Below are 14,758 nucleotides of genomic sequence, written 5' to 3'. Positions count from 1 at the left end.
ACATACCTGTTAGCTCAGGTGAGTTTAAAAGGCTGCTGTTGATAACAAGGGCATTTGCTAAATAGATGGTGTGTGTGCAACAATATACTGAAAGGTCAATTATATTGTGCAGCTTATCTCACCACCTGTAGTTATTTAGGTGAAAGCTCCAAAATGCTTGCCTAATATGTCTGTTTATCCAAAAGGAAGTATAGAGGGAGAGCTAGATAGATAGCATTGCATTACATTACATTACATGGCAATGCAATGCACAGTTGCTGAAGTTGAACCAAAATGAGCTTGTCATCTGGCTTCTGCAACTTTTAACATGAAAAATCCAATGAGGAGAAGAAAAGCAAAGCCAAAGAGTCCATCCTAAAATCCGACAAACAAGCAAAATGAACAAAAAGCATTGAATTCAATTCTTTCTGATTTTAGAAACTGCATTAAAGAAGGGGTGCACCGGTCCTGGAGATACTGCAATACCAGGTCAATGCGTGGAGTGGACAGAGCAAGCTCTTTTTCCATCTCCCTGTTCTAAAAATCCATTAAATATATGGTCCCCAGATAGGGGACGTATCAGATATTAAACTGATAAGAACAGATACTACACTTGATCTTAGCCAAAAGGCCGAGAAGCGATAACCAGAATTGGTTTCCGACTACGGTGCCACCCAAGGATTCTGAAAAGTCCATTTGTGGAGATGGCCACCTGGACTCCCGTTAAGAAGACATGCTGTCAACCTCTAGATCCCTCACATTCCTGCACTTTTCGGCTTGCTGCTGCTGCAATCCACGCGTTTTAGATCTGCATAACTCCACCTCTTTTAGCACAGTACCCTCAACCCCCGGCTGTTCCCACCCGCCTCAACACCGTTGGAAGGGAGGAGAACCAATTAAGGCGGGGGGGGGGGTGGAACGAGCAGCTGTCTACCCTTAGCAGGAGGGTTGCTGATTAATTACCTCTCCTGCTGCTGCTGCTGCTGGCTGTCCAGCAGCAGACTGAAGGTGGCTGCTGCTGTGCGCAGGTAAATAAAGGCTCAGAGCCTATTATGACACGCGCAGCCAGCGTTCCATTGCCACATTCCGTCTACTGCAGGCGGGATACCTGGATGGCTGAATGTCACTGAGAAGCTCACAGAGACCGCCATAAGCAACAGTTTAAAAGAATGCCACAGACTAATCAACCAAACTTTTTGGGTTGGTTTCTCTTTTATAGTCTGCAGGCATTAAATGAAAGAAGTCAGTGTTCCAGCAGAGGGAGACAACGTTTCAGAAAAGGCATTGTAGCAAACCAAAAAAGAAATTTTAAGCGCAGCAGAGTAACCAGCTCACATACCTGTTAGCTCAGGTGAGTTTAAAAGGCTGCTGTTGATAACAAGGGCATTTGCTAAATAGATGGTGTGTGTGCAACAATATACTGAAAAGTCAATTATATTGTGCAGCTTATCTCACCACCTGTAGTTATTTAGGTGAAAGCTCCAAAATGCTTGCCTAATATGTCTGTTTATCCAAAAGGAAGTATAGAGGGAGAGCTAGATAGATAGCATTGCATTACATTACATTACATGGCAATGCAATGCACAGTTGCTGAAGTTGAACCAAAATGAGCTTGTCATCTGGCTTCTGCAACTTTTAACATGAAAAATCCAATGAGGAGAAGAAAAGCAAAGCCAAAGAGTCCATCCCAAAATCCGACAAACAAGCAAAATGAACAAAAAGCATTGAATTCAATTCTTTCTGATTTTAGAAACTGCATTAAAGAAGGGGTGCACCGGTCCTGGAGATACTGCAATACCAGGTCAATGCGTGGAGTGGACAGAGCAAGCTCTTTTTCCATCTCCCTGTTCTAAAAATCCATTAAATATATGGTCCCCAGATAGGGGACGTATCAGATATTAAACTGATAAGAACAGATACTACACTTGATCTTAGCCAAAAGGCCGAGAAGCGATAACCAGAATTGGTTTCCGACTACGGTGCCACCCAAGGATTCTGAAAAGTCCATTTGTGGAGATGGCCACCTGGACTCCCGTTAAGAAGACATGCTGTCAACCTCTAGATCCCTCACATGCCTGCACTTTTCGGCTTGCTGCTGCTGCAATCCACGCGTTTTAGATCTGCATAACTCCACCTCTTTTAGCACAGTACCCTCAACCCCCGGCTGTTCCCACCCGCCTCAACACCGTTGGAAGGGAGGAGAACCAATTAAGGCGGGGGGGGGGGGGTGGAACGAGCAGCTGTCTACCCTTAGCAGGAGGGTTGCTGATTAATTACCTCTCCTGCTGCTGCTGCTGCTGGCTGTCCAGCAGCAGACTGAAGGTGGCTGCTGCTGTGCGCAGGTATATAAAGGCTCAGAGCCTATTATGACACGCGCAGCCAGCGTTCCATTGCCACATTCCGTCTACTGCAGGCGGGATACCTGGATGGCTGAATGTCACTGAGAAGCTCACAGAGACCGCCATAAGCAACAGTTTAAAAGAATGCCACAGACTAATCAACCAAACTTTTTGGGTTGGTTTCTCTTTTATAGTCTGCAGGCATTAAATGAAAGAAGTCAGTGTTCCAGCAGAGGGAGACAACGTTTCAGAAAAGGCATTGTAGCAAACCAAAAAAGAAATTTTAAGCGCAGCAGAGTAACCAGCTCACATACCTGTTAGCTCAGGTGAGTTTAAAAGGCTGCTGTTGATAACAAGGGCATTTGCTAAATAGATGGTGTGTGTGCAACAATATACTGAAAGGTCAATTATATTGTGCAGCTTATCTCACCACCTGTAGTTATTTAGGTGAAAGCTCCAAAATGCTTGCCTAATATGTCTGTTTATCCAAAAGGAAGTATAGAGGGAGAGCTAGATAGATAGCATTGCATTACATTACATTACATGGCAATGCAATGCACAGTTGCTGAAGTTGAACCAAAATGAGCTTGTCATCTGGCTTCTGCAACTTTTAACATGAAAAATCCAATGAGGAGAAGAAAAGCAAAGCCAAAGAGTCCATCCCAAAATCCGACAAACAAGCAAAATGAACAAAAAGCATTGAATTCAATTCTTTCTGATTTTAGAAACTGCATTAAAGAAGGGGTGCACCGGTCCTGGAGATACTGCAATACCAGGTCAATGCGTGGAGTGGACAGAGCAAGCTCTTTTTCCATCTCCCTGTTCTAAAAATCCATTTAATATATGGTCCCCAGATAGGGGACGTATCAGATATTAAACTGATAAGAACAGATACTACACTTGATCTTAGCCAAAAGGCCGAGAAGCGATAACCAGAATTGGTTTCCGACTACGGTGCCACCCAAGGATTCTGAAAAGTCCATTTGTGGAGATGGCCACCTGGACTCCCGTTAAGAAGACATGCTGTCAACCTCTAGATCCCTCACATGCCTGCACTTTTCGGCTTGCTGCTGCTGCAATCCACGCGTTTTAGATCTGCATAACTCCACCTCTTTTAGCACAGTACCCTCAACCCCCGGCTGTTCCCACCCGCCTCAACACCGTTGGAAGGGAGGAGAACCAATTAAGGCGGGGGGGGGGTGGAACGAGCAGCTGTCTACCCTTAGCAGGAGGGTTGCTGATTAATTACCTCTCCTGCTGCTGCTGCTGCTGGCTGTCCAGCAGCAGACTGAAGGTGGCTGCTGCTGTGCGCAGGTATATAAAGGCTCAGAGCCTATTATGACACGCGCAGCCAGCGTTCCATTGCCACATTCCGTCTACTGCAGGCGGGATACCTGGATGGCTGAATGTCACTGAGAAGCTCACAGAGACCGCCATAAGCAACAGTTTAAAAGAATGCCACAGACTAATCAACCAAACTTTTTGGGTTGGTTTCTCTTTTATAGTCTGCAGGCATTAAATGAAAGAAGTCAGTGTTCCAGCAGAGGGAGACAACGTTTCAGAAAAGGCATTGTAGCAAACCAAAAAAGAAATTTTAAGCGCAGCAGAGTAACCAGCTCACATACCTGTTAGCTCAGGTGAGTTTAAAAGGCTGCTGTTGATAACAAGGGCATTTGCTAAATAGATGGTGTGTGTGCAACAATATACTGAAAGGTCAATTATATTGTGCAGCTTATCTCACCACCTGTAGTTATTTAGGTGAAAGCTCCAAAATGCTTGCCTAATATGTCTGTTTATCCAAAAGGAAGTATAGAGGGAGAGCTAGATAGATAGCCTTGCATTACATTACATTACATGGCAATGCAATGCACAGTTGCTGAAGTTGAACCAAAATGAGCTTGTCATCTGGCTTCTGCAACTTTTAACATGAAAAATCCAATGAGGAGAAGAAAAGCAAAGCCAAAGAGTCCATCCCAAAATCCGACAAACAAGCAAAATGAACAAAAAGCATTGAATTCAATTCTTTCTGATTTTAGAAACTGCATTAAAGAAGGGGTGCACCGGTCCTGGAGATACTGCAATACCAGGTCAATGCGTGGAGTGGACAGAGCAAGCTCTTTTTCCATCTCCCTGTTCTAAAAATCCATTTAATATATGGTCCCCAGATAGGGGACGTATCAGATATTAAACTGATAAGAACAGATTTTTTTTTTTAATTTGGCTATCCCCCACATGGGGATAAAAACCGTTTATTTAAAATTTAACAAATTACAGAAATAAAACCATTACATCCACATTACACTTTCGGGACTTCAAAGAAAAATAAAAATTCCATCACAGCAAATTTTACAAGACTTCAAATATTCCATAGGTTAAAAAGCCATTTGCCTGCCAACGTTACATTCTTTTTCCTGTCCAATAAATAGTATATGTACATTTCACTTTTACAAAAGGCTAAAACATCATCTACTGGTAACATTTCATGTTTAAAAACAGCAATATTTCTAGCATTCCAGAGCGCTATCTTGGCACAATTCACTATCTTCCACGCCATTATTTTTTGGTCCATTGTTGGGCATTCCAGAAGACCATATAACACTGATGCAAAATTAAAGTCTTTGAGGTCCACCATTTTCTCCAGCAGGGGGATTAGTCTTCTCCAGAACTCTTTAGCAAAAGCACAAGTCCATAAAAGATGCTTCACTGTCTCTTCTTCTTGACAACCTTCTCTTGGGCAGATGGCAGACCTCACAAAACCTCTTCTGTACTGGAATGCCCGGCAAGGAAGACAGTGGTGTGCGCAGCTCCAAGACATGTCTTTCTGTACATTGAAAAGATAAGGGGCGTTAATCATTTTCCATATGTGTACAGTTTTGTCATCATCATAACGTTCAATATCACACAACGTCACATCAGTACTAATTTGTTTGAGTAGTGTCTTGCTGTTACATAGATCCCCTGTCTGTTTCTTATTCAAATTAAAATCAAGAATAATTTTCTTTAAAATCTCATAATGTGCAGGTAGGTTAAAAGCATAAGGAGAGGATAAAACTGTTTCAAACCAACCAAACCTTCTCATGAGAAAACCAGTGTTAAAACGCATAAAATAGGAAAGGTAATTATCTTTAAAAAGGGTTTTAAAACAGAAACAGAAAAAATGTATTAAAAGAAACTTATCTAAAACAGGGAAATCTTTCCCACCTTTAACCTTTGGCTTTGTCACAATTTCTCTTTTGAGTTTCTCCATTTTTGAGCCCCAAAAAAAGGTAAAACATACTTTTGTAATTCGTTTCAACAAATTTGTAGGAGGGGGGAACACCAAACTAAGATATAACAGGATAGGTAATATCACCATTTTTACAATCAGAACTTTACCTTCCATTGACAGCTTTCTCATATTCCACATGCAGATTTTCTGATTAATTTTCTGTGCTGCCGCATCCCAGCTATTAAAACCATTATTAGATTCATTAAAAGAAACACCTAAAATAGTAATGGAATCTGTAACTGCAATTGGTACATCATGTAAACTCATCCCCCCGACATTTAAAATATTACATTTAGTAAGATTAATTTTAAAACCGGAAACTGTACAAAAAGACTGAATTTGGCTTATCGTTTTTTGTATTGAAGGTACATCACATCCAAACACTGCTACATCATCCATATAGCTTACAACTTTAACTTGTAGACCGTTCCCTCCGGGTAAGGGTACTCCACATATTTGCTTATCCCGGCGTATTGTACATAAAAGGGGTTCTATAGCACATATAAAAAGCAGGGGGGACAAAGGGCAACCCTGCTTCACCCCTGATTTTAAAACTACCTCTTTTGTTTTAAAACCATTAACTAAAATCTTACTCGTACAATCATTATAAAAAGCTTTAAGAGACAATAAAAACCCACCCGGAATGCCCATTTTTTCTAAAACTTTAAAAAGATAAAAATGAGACACGCGGTCAAAAGCTTTCTCAAAATCCACCGCTAGGATTGACATCTTTGTCTTTCTGGTTTTTACATCTTCAATACAATCTTTCACCAGGTTTAAATTGTCCCAGATACTACGCCCAGGTACCCCGCATACCTGATTTGCATGAATTACTTTATGTATCACCTTTTTCAACCGATTTGCACAGATCTTAGCCATAATTTTGTAATCACTATTTAAAAGAGTTATCGGCCTCCAGTTTTTAAGATCCGTTTTGTCACCTTTTTTGTATAGTAGTGATACCTCACCTTTCTTCCATGAGTTGAGTAAAACCTTATTATTAAAAACTTCGGAAAACAAATTAAACAAATCATCTTTTAAAATATCATAAAAACTTATATAAAACTCTATGGGGATACCATCAGGGCCGGGCACTTTACCATTTTTAAAACTCTTCATGGTTTCTAAAATCTCTTCCTCACATAGAGATTGGGATAAAAAACTTTGGGCATCAGCATCTAGGGTGGACTTGATCTCCCCCAGGAAAGTGTGTATTAAATCATGGTCTACAGTTTTTACATTAAAAAGATCATTAAAATAGACATTTACCTTATCCAATATAACGTTGATATTATTATCTCCATCTATGTTATCAATTATTGTTTTCGCCTGTTTGTTTTTCTTAAAAAAATACCTGGAACAAGTCTCATCCTCTTCTACGTGTTTTACCTTTGAACGAAAAATCAGTTCTTTTCCTTTTTGTTCCAACCACTTTGAAATTTCTCCTTTAAGACTCAATATATCATTACCTACATCCAGACCATTGTCTTTGAATTTGTACAATGTCTGTAACCTGATATTAAGAAAATTATAGATCTCAAACTTTTCTTTAGCTTTTTGTATGCTTTTCTTAATAAAGAAATCTTTAATGCTTATTTTCATTCTATCCCACCAGGAGCTAAAAGAAATATTGGGGTTTTTCCTTTTTCTACAGTTTACATAAAACTCAATAAAATCCGATAAAATTTGTGGATCTTTTAAAAGGGACACATTCAATTTCCAAGATTTCTTACCACATTTCTTCTTTCCATTATTCCTCACTCTAAAAGATAAAACCTTGTGATCTGAGAGAATATTAGTTAAAACTTCACATTTCACTGGCAGTATTTTTTCTGAACCTAAAACAAAATCTATCCTGGAGCTACATGTAGAATTGCTCCAGGTGAAACCAGCGTCTATAGGGCTATCCTTGTTACATTCTTTATACACATCAGTTAATTTACAATCATTTATAATATTGCTTAACATTCCAGACGTTTTGTCATAATTTCTACTCACGGAACCGGAGCGTCGGCTTTCGCCTTTTAAAATACAATTAAAATCACCTGCCAGGATAAAAGGTTCAGAAATGTTAATAAATAAAGGTAAAATTTCCAGCATATCAGCCCTTTCATTTTTATCAGGTGACCCATAAAAATTTAAAAACTGCCATCTTGTCCCATCAATAAAAGCCTTAACTAAAAGAATACGACCCGGTAAAATATCTTGGATAAAATCAATAGACACATTTCCTTTAAAAAGTATAGCTACCCCGGCTGATCCGGTTGCATTTGATCCAGACCAGACCGATGGACCATGTTTCCACTCTTCCTTATATTTTTTGTAAGAAATCTTATGAGGGATATGACATTCTTGTAAAAAGAAAACAGAAGCTGTAAAACAGGTTAAAAAATGTAAAACAGTAGCTCTTCTGGTCTTGGATCCTATGCCTCTCACATTGAGGGAAACACCACTAATGTCAGCCATCATAACAAATGGTTAGGAAGAAACAAAAACTGGACTTTACCTATCCGATGGACGGATCAGACCACTTGGACTTTCACCAACGCCCTCTTCTGAATCCACCGTTATCAAAGAGTCTTCATCATCGGAGAAGGAACATTCACTTAAATTAAGACCCGACGCTACTGGAGTGTAGCTCGGAAGGATATTGAGAGAAAGGTTACACTGGGTCTCCATAGGCTGACCATTTAGGTCCTCGTCAGGTGGGTCTCCGAGAGGCTCCGCACTCCCCTGCTGACCCACAGAGGGTCGTAACACAGGGGCAGGCTGCGCACATGGCGGAGCCTCAGAGTCCCCGGAGGCAGCCAGGTTCGGGGCCCCACCTGGGGCAGCAGAGCCCCGGGACCTCGGGATTCCAGAGTCTACACCCCCGTGAGGGGATGTATCCATCTCCTCCCTATTAGCCACCTCCACGGAACCATTCTTTTTCTTATTATGAGACCTCACCAAATGCCACGTACCGCCCTCGCTCTCGTGAGACCCAGTGGGAATTTTGGGCTCGGTGTCAGCCTTTTGGCGCTCTTTTTTGGCCTTACCGACCGCCCCTTTATGATCTTTCTCAGCCTTCCTTTTAGCCTCCTTATGGTCTTTCAGCCAGCTCCTGGGCTCCTGTGAGTTACCTGTCATTGACTCGGAGGGATTGTTACTAGTCAAAGCGCCCTTATCACCTCCCGAGGCTCCAGGTTGCTGTTCCTCCTCCTGAGGGGTGGTCTGATTGGCCCGTCCATTCCCGGATGTCTTGGACTTCTCCTTTTGTTTTTGTTCATCCTCTCTGAACCTGTGAGGGCAAGAAAAATAGAAATGACCAGGTGTCCGACAAAAAGAGCATTTTTTTTCATTTGGGCACTCCTTTGTGTCATGTTCAGTACTGGCACAATTTCTACAAGTGGCACCACAACTATCCTTAGAGTGCCCGTAGAGACCACAATACCTACAGAAAAGTGGCATTCCTGAGAAAAAAAAATCCCCATTAGTTTGCCCTATTTTAAATCGAGCTGGAGGAAGTCTCACACCTCCAGGGAATTTAGGGTCTCTTTCACATTTTACTAAAAACTTCCATTTTGAGGTCCAGATGTTAAACTCATTCAACACTTTCCCAATCAATTTCACACTTTTAAAATAAACTGACAAAAAGGAAATAACCTCTGGTGCCGTTATGAAGGGTGAGAAGATTTTCACAACCACCATCTTTACCTCATCCAGGACGTGCTCGATGATCTGAATCCCTTTTAGACCAGGGCTATTTTCTACCGACTTAACTCTGGACAAAACATCTTTGAAAATACCTTCGCCAGTAAAGGTTACATCATAGTTTCCACGTCGAGGATAATCCTGGATAGAAAGGATTTCGTTGGTTCTGACGTGGAGCAGTTTCTCAAGCACGTCCTGGACTACATATCCCAGATTCCGCATATCGGAACCACCAGCCGTAAAGCGGACCCTTATGGTGTTCTTGAGCCTCGCATATAGAGGCACGAGGTTGGGGTCAACCTCCATGGTATGGCGCAACAAAATGCAAATTGCAACCACCTGCAATCTGCGCCTTCAGAGCTTTGTGATAAAGCACCTGAAGGCTGGGGGATCGCTGCCCGTTACCCTAGGACTAATCCCTCTCCCTAATAGCAGCAGGCAGGTGAAGCCCACCGAAGTGGACGATCCTGCCAGGCCAAGGAGAGGGGTACCTGAGTGCCCTTCAACTGAAACCTCCTGCTGTGAAGCACTTGGTCTCAGCCAAAAGGCCGAGAAGCGATAACCAGAATTGGTTTCAAACTACGGAGCCACCCAAGGATCCTGAAAAGTCCATTTGTGGAGATGAGCTCCTGGACTCCCGTTAAGAAGACATGTTGTCAACCTCTAGATCCCTTATATGCCTGCACTTTTCGGCTTGCTGCTGCTGCAATCCACGCGTTTTAGATCTGCATAACTCCACCTCTTTAAACACAGCACCTTCACCCCCTGCTGTTCCCACCCGCCTCAACACCGTTGGAAGGGAGGAGAACCAATTAAGGCGGGGGGTGGGGTGGAACGAGCAGCTGTCTACCCTTAGCAGGAGGGCTCCTGATTACATACCTCTCCTGCTGCTGCTGCTGGCTGTCCAGCAGCAGACTGAAGGTGGCTGCTGCTGTGCACAGGTATATAAAGGCTCAGAGCCTATTATGACACGCGCAGCCAGCGTTCCATTGCCACATTCCATCTACTGCAGGCAGGATACCTGGCTGGCTGAATGTCGCTGAGAAGCTCACAGAGACCGCCATAAGCAACAGTTTAACAGAATGCCACAGACTAATCAACCAAAGTTTTTGGGTTGGGTTCTCTTTTATAGTCTGCAGGCATTAAATGAAAGAAGTCAGTGTTCCAGCAGAGGGAGACAACTTTCAGAAAAGGCATTGTAGCAAACCAAAAAAGAAATTTTAAGCGCAGCAGAGTAACCAGCGCACATACCTGTTAGCTCAGGTGAGTTTAAAAGGCTGCTGTTGATAACAAGGGCATTTGCTAAATAGATGGTGTGTGTGCAACAATATACTGAAAGGTCAATTATATTGTGCAGCTTATCTCACCACCTGTAGTTATTTAGGTGAAAGCTCCAAAATGCTTGCCTAATATGTCTGTTTATCCAAAAGGAAGTAAAAAGGGAGAGCTAGAAAGATAGCATTGCATCACATTACATGGCAATGCAATGCACAGTTGCTGAAGTTGAACCAAAATGAGCTTGTCATCTGGCTTCTGCAACTTTGAACATGAAAAATCCAATGAGGAGAAGAAAAGCAAAGCCAAAGAGTCCATCCCAAAATCCGACAAACAAGCAAAATGAACAAAAAACATTGAATTCAATTCTTTCTGATTTTAGAAACTGCATTAAAGAAGGGGTGCACCGGTCCTGGAGATACTGCAATACCAGGTCAATGCGTGGAGTAGACAGAGCAAGCTCTTTTTCCATCTCCCTGTTCTAAAAATCCATTTAATATATGGTCCCCAGATAGGGGACGTATCAGATATTAAACTGATAAGAACAGATTTTTTTTTTTTCTTCGAAAGCCCGAATTCGTGTACAAAACCCGAGTGCGCTTAAAAAAGTGACAAGTGCCACAAAAAAAGTGCACTAGGATGCTGGTCTTCTTGAAACCCTCTCCAAAAGGAGAAGGTTCCCCCAAACCATTCCCCGTCCCTCCGAGCCAGAAGGCCACAGCGAGGAACAGGGACAAATAGCCACCTCCAGCCGGAGCCAGAGGCGACCCAATCTTACCCCCAATACCTGCCCGAGTTCTCACCCGAGCAAGGCACTGGGAGCCAAAAACTGTGCTCCCCTCCCGGAAGAGGGGAGGCAACAACGCTCTCCTCCCGAAAGAGGAGAGCCAGGGGGGTTCAGGGGGGAGCGGAACCTGATGGCCACACACTCCCCCCCTAGACCTGCCAAGAGAGGAACCCGTAAGGGAACCGCATCCCGACAAAATCCTAGTAAGGACGTGGACACACGTGAAAAAGTGGACACACAGTGACAAAAAAAAATTAAATAAATAGTGAAGGTTTCACAGTATAATACTGCCCGGACCTTCGACCGGGAATTGAAAAATTCCCCATCCTAAGGCCAGAAGGCCCGGAATAAAGGTGTGTGTGAAGAAAGAAATATTGAAGTGCTAGTGCAAATGTGCCATAAACTCAAGTGGGTTTCCCAATCCCAGTGAGTTAAGGCACCCCAGGGTCACCACTCCTGGGGCACTTCACACTTCGGGCTTTCGATCTTCCCCGGCCCAATGGCGTCGATCCTGGGGGGCCATGCTTTCCACCAGATGACTATATTAGCCACCTGGCGTACTAACAAGCGCCTAAACCCCAGTGTGCATAATGTATCAATCTACTAGGGCGGCCAACATCCAAAACCGCCTTTTCGAAAGATACTACACTTGATCTTAGCCAAAAGGCCGAGAAGCGATAACCAGAATTGGTTTCAAACTACGGAGCCACCCAAGGATCCTGAAAAGTCCATTTGTGGAGATGAGCTCCTGGACTCCCGTTAAGAAGACATGTTGTCAACCTCTAGATCCCTTACATGCCTGCACTTTTCGGCTTGCTGCTGCTGCAATCCACGCGTTTTAGATCTGCATAACTCCACCTCTTTAAACACAGCACCTTCACCCCCTGCTGTTCCCACCCGCCTCAACACCGTTGGAAGGGAGGAGAACCAATTAAGGCGGGGGGTGGGGTGGAACGAGCAGCTGTCTACCCTTAGCAGGAGGGCTCCTGATTACATACCTCTCCTGCTGCTGCTGCTGCTGGCTGTCCAGCAGCAGACTGAAGGTGGCTGCTGCTGTGCACAGGTATATAAAGGCTCAGAGCCTATTATGACACGCGCAGCCAGCGTTCCATTGCCACATTCCATCTACTGCAGGCAGGATACCTGGCTGGCTGAATGTCGCTGAGAAGCTCACAGAGACCGCCATAAGCAACAGTTTAACAGAATGCCACAGACTAATCAACCAAACTTTTTGGGTTGGGTTCTCTTTTATAGTCTGCAGGCATTAAATGAAAGAAGTCAGTGTTCCAGCAGAGGGAGACAACGTTTCAGAAAAGGCATTGTAGCAAACCAAAAAAGAAATTTTAAGCGCAGCAGAGTAACCAGCGCACATACCTGTTAGCTCAGGTGAGTTTAAAAGGCTGCTGTTGATAACAAGGGCATTTGCTAAATAGATGGTGTGTGTGCAACAATATACTGAAAGGTCAATTATATTGTGCAGCTTATCTCACCACCTGTAGTTATTTAGGTGAAAGCTCCAAAATGCTTGCCTAATATGTCTGTTTATCCAAAAGGAAGTAAAAAGGGAGAGCTAGAAAGATAGCATTGCATCACATTACATGGCAATGCAATGCACAGTTGCTGAAGTTGAACCAAAATGAGCTTGTAATCTGGCTTCTGCAACTTTGAACATGAAAAATCCAATGAGGAGAAGAAAAGCAAAGCCAAAGAGTCCATCCCAAAATCCGACAAACAAGCAAAATGAACAAAAAACATTGAATTCAATTCTTTCTGATTTTAGAAACTGCATTAAAGAAGGGGTGCACCGGTCCTGGAGATACTGCAATACCAGGTCAATGCGTGGAGTGGACAGAGCAAGCTCTTTTTCCATCTCCCTGTTCTAAAAATCCATTTAATATATGGTCCCCAGATAGGGGACGTATCAGATATTAAACTGATAAGAACAGATACTACACTTGATCTTAGCCAAAAGGCCGAGAAGCGATAACCAGAATTGGTTTCAAACTACGGAGCCACCCAAGGATCCTGAAAAGTCCATTTGTGGAGATGAGCTCCTGGACTCCCGTTAAGAAGACATGTTGTCAACCTCTAGATCCCTTACATGCCTGCACTTTTCGGCTTGCTGCTGCTGCAATCCACGCGTTTTAGATCTGCATAACTCCACCTCTTTAAACACAGCACCTTCACCCCCTGCTGTTCCCACCCGCCTCAACACCGTTGGAAGGGAGGAGAACCAATTAAGGCGGGGGGTGGGGTGGAACGAGCAGCTGTCTACCCTTAGCAGGAGGGCTCCTGATTACATACCTCTCCTGCTGCTGCTGCTGCTGGCTGTCCAGCAGCAGACTGAAGGTGGCTGCTGCTGTGCACAGGTATATAAACCCTCAGAGCCTATTATGACACGCGCAGCCAGCGTTCCATTGCCACATTCCATCTACTGCAGGCAGGATACCTGGCTGGCTGAATGTCGCTGAGAAGCTCACAGAGACCGCCATAAGCAACAGTTTAACAGAATGCCACAGACTAATCAACCAAACTTTTTGGGTTGGGTTCTCTTTTATAGTCTGCAGGCATTAAATGAAAGAAGTCAGTGTTCCAGCAGAGGGAGACAACGTTTCAGAAAAGGCATTGTAGCAAACCAAAAAAGAAATTTTAAGCGCAGCAGAGTAACCAGCGCACATACCTGTTAGCTCAGGTGAGTTTAAAAGGCTGCTGTTGATAACAAGGGCATTTGCTAAATAGATGGTGTGTGTGCAACAATATACTGAAAGGTCAATTATATTGTGCAGCTTATCTCACCACCTGTAGTTATTTAGGTGAAAGCTCCAAAATGCTTGCCTAATATGTCTGTTTATCCAAAAGGAAGTAAAAAGGGAGAGCTAGAAAGATAGCATTGCATCACATTACATGGCAATGCAATGCACAGTTGCTGAAGTTGAACCAAAATGAGCTTGTAATCTGGCTTCTGCAACTTTGAACATGAAAAATCCAATGAGGAGAAGAAAAGCAAAGCCAAAGAGTCCATCCCAAAATCCGACAAACAAGCAAAATGAACAAAAAACATTGAATTCAATTCTTTCTGATTTTAGAAACTGCATTAAAGAAGGGGTGCACCGGTCCTGGAGATACTGCAATACCAGGTCAATGCGTGGAGTGGACAGAGCAAGCTCTTTTTCCATCTCCCTGTTCTAAAAATCCATTTAATATATGGTCCCCAGATAGGGGACGTATCAGATATTAAACTGATAAGAACAGATTTTTTTTGATTGAATATATCTTTTATTAGCACAAAAAATAAGTTAACAGACAGTGTACAGTGCCGCAGCCCAGTACACACAGAATTCTACATCATATTTACATAGCATGAGGATACGACGCACTAACTAGACACATCACACCCCTATGCTACACAAAACACTT

At 43.1% G+C, this 14,758-nt stretch overlaps 7 non-coding genes and 1 pseudogene across 7 annotated transcripts; all 8 read right to left on the bottom strand.

The window, feature by feature from the left end:
• Nucleotides 1-431: 431 nt before the first annotated feature.
• LOC141195924 (U2 spliceosomal RNA) lies at nt 432-622 on the bottom strand. Its single transcript, XR_012268495.1, has one exon. It is a non-coding gene; the product is annotated as a U2 spliceosomal RNA (small nuclear RNA).
• Nucleotides 623-1,743: 1,121 nt separating this feature from the next.
• LOC141195923 (U2 spliceosomal RNA) lies at nt 1,744-1,934 on the bottom strand. Its single transcript, XR_012268494.1, has one exon. It is a non-coding gene; the product is annotated as a U2 spliceosomal RNA (small nuclear RNA).
• A 1,123-nt stretch (nt 1,935-3,057) lies between these two features.
• On the bottom strand, nt 3,058-3,248 carry LOC141196741 (U2 spliceosomal RNA). The gene has a single exon (XR_012269138.1). It is a non-coding gene; the product is annotated as a U2 spliceosomal RNA (small nuclear RNA).
• Nucleotides 3,249-4,368: 1,120 nt separating this feature from the next.
• LOC141196309 (U2 spliceosomal RNA) lies at nt 4,369-4,558 on the bottom strand. The gene has a single exon (XR_012268864.1). It is a non-coding gene; the product is annotated as a U2 spliceosomal RNA (small nuclear RNA).
• A 6,392-nt stretch (nt 4,559-10,950) lies between these two features.
• LOC141196364 (U2 spliceosomal RNA) lies at nt 10,951-11,135 on the bottom strand. The gene has a single exon (XR_012268904.1). It is a non-coding gene; the product is annotated as a U2 spliceosomal RNA (small nuclear RNA).
• A 793-nt stretch (nt 11,136-11,928) lies between these two features.
• LOC141196509 (U2 spliceosomal RNA) lies at nt 11,929-12,020 on the bottom strand (annotated as a pseudogene).
• A 1,115-nt stretch (nt 12,021-13,135) lies between these two features.
• Nucleotides 13,136-13,326, bottom strand: LOC141196740 (U2 spliceosomal RNA). Its single transcript, XR_012269137.1, has one exon. It is a non-coding gene; the product is annotated as a U2 spliceosomal RNA (small nuclear RNA).
• Nucleotides 13,327-14,441: 1,115 nt separating this feature from the next.
• LOC141196266 (U2 spliceosomal RNA) lies at nt 14,442-14,636 on the bottom strand. Its single transcript, XR_012268828.1, has one exon. It is a non-coding gene; the product is annotated as a U2 spliceosomal RNA (small nuclear RNA).
• Between the last annotated feature and the right edge of the window lie 122 nt (nt 14,637-14,758).

Source organism: Phyllobates terribilis, unplaced genomic scaffold, assembly GCF_046119375.1.
Source record: "Phyllobates terribilis strain yellow unplaced genomic scaffold, ASM4611937v1 Scaffold_74__1_contigs__length_7073193, whole genome shotgun sequence".
Lineage (NCBI taxonomy): Eukaryota > Metazoa > Chordata > Amphibia > Anura > Dendrobatidae > Phyllobates > Phyllobates terribilis.
Note: the sequence above shows the minus strand (reverse complement) of the source record. Positions and strands in the feature narration are given on the sequence as shown.